This window comes from Gossypium hirsutum, chromosome A01 (genome assembly GCF_007990345.1).
Source record: "Gossypium hirsutum isolate 1008001.06 chromosome A01, Gossypium_hirsutum_v2.1, whole genome shotgun sequence".
Lineage (NCBI taxonomy): Eukaryota > Viridiplantae > Streptophyta > Magnoliopsida > Malvales > Malvaceae > Gossypium > Gossypium hirsutum.
The window spans coordinates 15455392-15461398 of record NC_053424.1 but is presented as its reverse complement, the minus strand read 5'-3'; the positions used below and the strand labels follow the sequence as shown (position 1 = coordinate 15461398).

Here is a 6007-nt window from a genome sequence, read left to right as displayed (position 1 = left end):
CCTCTTAAGTATCACACGGCTATAGCACATGGGCATGTCTGTTGGCTATAGGGCAAAGTCAGTATGCATGCTCTGTTTTGCCATGGCTTTGACACACGGGTGTGTCTAGGCCGTGTGAGGCACACAACCTGATCACATGGGCGTGTGACCTTTTAAAATTGGAAAATTTCTTTTAAGTTTGGAAACTTTCATATGTTATCAATTTGATCCCGAATGCATGTTTTAGCTTTGTATACTTGATTTTATGTGAATATTGAATGTGAATGAATGACTTTATTAGTAATGAGATAATAATTGTTGTATGGTGGTTCTGATTTGAGTTATAAGTTAGGTAATGCCTCTTAACCTATTTTGGCGATGGTTATGGGTTAGGGGTGTTACAAATCTAAAATATAGAATTTTAAGTAAATTAACTACGTCGAGTGGCCACCTTCGAGTCCTCCGCCGCCTCGATCCGTCTAAGCCTGAGGATTTCCTGCGTAGATAACAGATGGGTGAGTTTACAAAAAATCAGTGCGTGAAATCCCAAAATATCAAATAAGCAGAGTAAACGCAATCTAGCCTAGGCCCGTTAGTTCCAGTTAGGGCCTTAACCCCTTTTCATTAACAGTATCAGTCTGGGCCTGAGTCCATTTCAGTAACAGAGGCAGTTTGGGCCTTAGCCCATTTCAGTATAGTATGCAAACAGAGGATCCTACCCAATCCATCTGCTACACACCATCTCCTTACCAGCACTACACACCATGTGAGGATAAAGTCGACCCACCCAACCCTACACACCAAGTCGTACCGATTTCGGTACTAAAACAGTATTTGCAGTAGAGCTGCCAGTAATAGGCTTATAGCCATTCAGTACACTTCCTCCAAAATCATATATCCCACCCCATGCAATGCAACATAATATAAATGAATGTACAGTAAATATGGCATGCTCAATAGTCATATATGACGTAGGGGTAAATCAGTCATTTACAAAAATAAGGGTTCGGGTACAGTTACTGGCCCAACAGTAGGTCCACACTCGTCTTGGGTGACTCGTGCAACCTTTAACAGTCAATCAGTGATAATGGGCCCACAGCCCCTTTTATGGCCAATTGTGGGCCCACACGCTCGTATGTCCCACATAACCCAAAAATAGCCTTAGCCGTGTGGTTCACACAACCTAGCCCAACAGTTACCACACTTTTGTGAGAATATTTCTATATGGGCCCACAGGCCCATTGGGCCTACTTGGCCCAACTCGACCCAAAATGGCCCTGTGTCATTTCAGCCCATGAAAGCTCATTGCCCACACAGCCGTTTTTGGTTGCCCGTGTGGTGTTGACAACCCACATTTCGGCTTTTCACCTTTTCAGCTTTTTGGCTTTTCAGCCTTTGTCGTTTTACATCTAAAAACAGTGTTACACATACCTGCTTATGAGAATGAGTCGAAGTCCACGACCACCAATCTATATTCAAACAAGACCCTCGATTAGTCTTATAATCAACAAGATTAAACACCTTTTTAAACCCTCATCACAAAGACACACCGACACTCGCCTTGATTGAATAAGTGTGGTTTCAGCCCACCAAAACGCTGATAAAGATTGCTAACAACCTCCTTGATGGTTATCTGCACATTAAATGGGTTCATTAGTCATGTTTCTTAAACTTGTATTTTGAATCCATATATATTAGCCTATAGAAAATGCAAATCCCAAAGTAAGAAAAGACATCCGGCCAATACCAACCCAAGCCAACATAATTTAGTTTGGATCAATCACGACGAATAATATTACCTTCAATCAAGAACAAGCAAAAAGGTTTCAATTTTATCTGCAGCGCTAGAGAACTCTTTTACTCCTCGAAGATTACTTAGACCCGAAAGAACACCATAATCAAGAAAAGAAAAAGATAAGAATCGGCATTAGAGAAAAAAAAAGATCAAAGCCGAACAAAAAAAAGATGCAGAGACTTACCAACTAATATTTAGCTAACAAAAACCGATTGAATGAAAGGGAAATGAGGATAGAATCGAGAGAGAGAGATGAGGGTCGACAAATGAAGGAGGGAAAGAGATCGATGGAATCAAAGCAAAGTTCGGCTACAGAGGTAAGCGGGTATTCGGCCTAGACAAAAGAAGAGGAGAAAAAATTAAGAAGGAGAAGAAAGTTGATAAACCATAATTTATACATATTTTTACCCCATGTTTAACGCATTTTATGGATGATTTTCCATTAGAATTGGTGAATTCGATGTTCTTAATGCTTTAGTTTCATGTTTTACACTTAGGAGAGCATAGGAGAGCGAAAGGAACAAGAAATGGGCCAAAAATGGAGAAAATGGGCCAAAGTGCGAAATCAACACGACCTGGACCTCCTCACACAGGCAGACCACACAGCCGTGTCAATTTGGCAGGCTCGAGCACGGCCTGAAGTAATCGCACAAGGGCGTGTTACACGAGCGTGTCCCTGCCGAGCCCAAGTTGAGCCTAATTCGGAAAAGGCTAATTTTGAGGGCTTTTAGGCATTCCAAAGCCTATAAATACACCCTAGAGAAGGAAGAAAAGAGGACGGAGAGTAGGGGGTAAGGAATTACTCCAAGAAAGCCGATTGATTCATCTCAGAAGTCAGATTCATCATCAAGACTGAATATCTCTTCTCAATTCCTCTTCAGGAGTTTTGGGTTTTCTTTATGTTTTGTATTCTTTATTATTCTGAGATGTTTTCTTATTTTGTTATGAACTAAATCCCCTAAATACCTAAGGGGAATGAAACCTAAGACAAATCTTGTTATTATTTTCTGAATTATATGATAAATATTTGACTTGTTCTTAATTATGTGTTCTTAATTCTTGTTTTGATATCCCAGGATACCGATTCAAGATAAACTCTTATTCAGAGGAGGAATAGACCGTATCTAAAAGTACATTTGTCATAATTAAGCGGATTTGATTGTGCGCCTAGACATAGGGTGACGAGATTTTGCCGGATTAGGGTGAAACCTAATAAGGGGATCCATAGATCGAGTTAATGCAACCCTAAAGTGTTAATTAGAGAAAAGTCTCGGTTATTCAATCTAGGGATTAGACGTTATTAGTCTTGAATAGGGATAATAACATAACTTAGGGATCTCTACAGAACAAGTTAAATGAATAAATCGTCCGATTCGAAGCCAGAATAACAAGTACAGTCTAGGTGGATTTTTCCTTAGGTATTGTATTCATTCAATCGATTTTTCAAAAAGCAATTCCCTAATTCTATTCTCTGTGCATTCTTAGTCTAGATAATTAGTTAATTAAAACAAAACCTCTTTATTCTTAGGCTAGATAATAAAAAGACAGTCATTCCTAGTACTTTTAGTTCCTTTGGGTTCGACAATCCGGTCTTGCTAAAACTATATTACTATTCGATAGGTACACTTGCCTACATAGCGATAATAGTTAGTTCAAGAGTGAGTCATTATAAATATTTAAAACCTATCACGAAAGCTCGTGATCAAGTTTTTGGAGCCGCTGCCGGGGAATTAAGATATTAGGAACGCTCAATTTTTATTACTTTATCCATTTATTTTTCTTGCAATTTAATTTAATTTAATTTTTATTATTATTTATTAATTTACTTTTTCCTTCTTTTGGCAGGTTTTTATAGTTTGGGGCTAAAAGAAACCCGTCATGACCATTACTTTTTGACGAAGAAATCGATCGTACAGTTCGAAAAAATCAAAGAGAAATAATGTCAAGCTTAAGATACACAGAGACGAGCAAGAAGACGATACTCAACCCCCAGCCGAAGAGATGGTTGAAAACCAAGGCAATCAGCTACCTCTTGCAATTGTGGTTAATCAAAATCCTGCTCCACGCACTATGTATGATTATGCTAAACCTTCTTTAACAGGAATTGAATCGAGCATAGTTAGACCTGCTGTAGCTGCAAATACTTTTGAATTAAAACCTAACGCTATTCAAATAATATAGTAATTTGTTCAGTTTGATGGTTTACAGGATGAGGATCCCAACGCTCATTTATCCAACTTCTTAGATCTATGCGATACATTTAAAATTAATGGTGTCTCTGATGATGCCATTCGTCTTCTGTTATTCCCTTTTTCATTGAGGAACAAAGATAAACAGTGGTTGAGCTCGTTACCACGAGGGTCAATCACTACATGGGAACAAATGACCGAAAAGTTTTTACTAAAATATTTTCCACCGGCTAAAATGGCTAAATTACGTAATGATATCTCTTCTTTTGTGCAGATGGATTTAGAAACACTGTACGGTGCATGGGAGAGATAGAAGGACCTTTTGAGAAGGTGCCCTCACCATGGGTTACCACTTTGGCTACAGGTTCAAACGTTCCATAATGGCCTCAATCCTTCAACTCAACAAATGGTTGACGCAGCTGCTGGCAAAACCATCAATAATAAAACATCTGAAGATGCCTATGAGTTTATAGAGGAGATGTCACTGAATAACTATCAGTGGCAAGTCATGAGGACAAAGCCAACGAAAACTGCCGACGTTTATAATGTCGATTCAGTCACCATGCTCTCTAATCAGGTCGAACTCTTAAATAAAAAGATTGATGTTTTTCTTAGTTCTTCCTAGGTTCACCCAGTAATGCAGTACGAAGCAAGTGGAGGTGGAACAAGCCATTTGGAATACCAACCTTATGGCCACAACATGGATAATGAGCAATTAAACTACGTGGGTAATAATCTTCGACCTTAAAACAATCCATATAGTAACACTTACAATGCAGGTTGGAGGAACCACCCCAATTTCTCGTAGAGCGGTCAAGGAAATCAAAGACCACAACCACCACCAGGCTACCAACAACTAGCCTACCAATAGGAAAAGAAGCTGAACCTTGAAGAGATGCTCTCAAAGTTTATTTTGGTGTCAGAAACTCGTTTCCAGAACACCAAGACAGCACTTAAAAATCAACAAGCGTCGATCCAAGGGCTCAAAACTCAGATAGGCCAGCTTTCCAAACTAATTTTCGAACGACCACAAGGTAGCTTGCCAAGTAATACTGAACCCAACCCAAGGGAACAACTAAATGCAATTAATATTGAAGATGAAGAAGGAGTTGTTGAGTCTGAACTAGAACCAAGGCAAGAAACTGTGGTAAGCAAAGGTCAAGGTGAGATAGATAACAATAAAAACAAAATGGTGAATGTCGAATATAAATCTCGTGTGCCATACCCCAACGCGACAAGAAAAGATCACTCAGATGAACAATTTGGTAAATTCCTTAAACTCTTAAAAAATTTACATATTAACTTACCGTTTATTGAAGCTCTATCATAGATGCCAAACACAATGAAATTCTTAAAAGAGCTTTTAGCAAATAAGCGGAATTTGGACGAGGTATCGCATGTGGAGCTAAACGCAGTGTGCTCAACTATCCTGAAAAATAAGCTACCGAACAAACTAAAAGATCTAGGGTGTTTTACGATTCCTTGCTTAATTGGTAGTTTAGATGTTAATAATGCATTACCGATTTAGGGGCTAGTATCAACATCATGCCTTATAAAATGTTTAAGCAACTAGCTCTCGAGAAACCCAAACAGACTAGGATGAGCATTCAACTAGCAGATAAAACTGTAAGATTTCCTAGGGGTATCATTGAAGATGTTCTTGTAAAAATCGACAAATTTATATTTCCCGTTGACTTCATTGTTTTAAACATAGAGGAGGATAGAAACACTCCTTTAATTCTGGGAAGGCCCTTTCTAGCAACTACTAAAACAATTATTGATGTTGGCACAGGTGAGCTCACGCTTCGCGTAGAAGACGAAACACTCACTCTTCAAGCTCGCAATTCTGACAACATATCAAAAATTGAAGGTGATTGTCTAAACCATTCTAAACTGACCACATGATACAACCCACTTTACAGGAGATAAGTCTGGAAGAAGTACATGAGCCACTCTTAAACAATAGTAAAGGATCTATTCATGAAGAAAAAATGCTGCAAATAGAGGAGCTAGATGAATGACAAACACATAAACTGAGAACAAA

At 38.7% G+C, this 6007-nt stretch overlaps 1 non-coding gene across 1 annotated transcript; it reads right to left on the bottom strand.

The window, feature by feature from the left end:
• Positions 1-4204: 4204 nt before the first annotated feature.
• On the bottom strand, positions 4205-4311 carry LOC121206814 (small nucleolar RNA R71). Its single transcript, XR_005901992.1, has one exon. It is a non-coding gene; the product is annotated as a small nucleolar RNA R71 (small nucleolar RNA).
• Positions 4312-6007: the final 1696 nt, after the last annotated feature.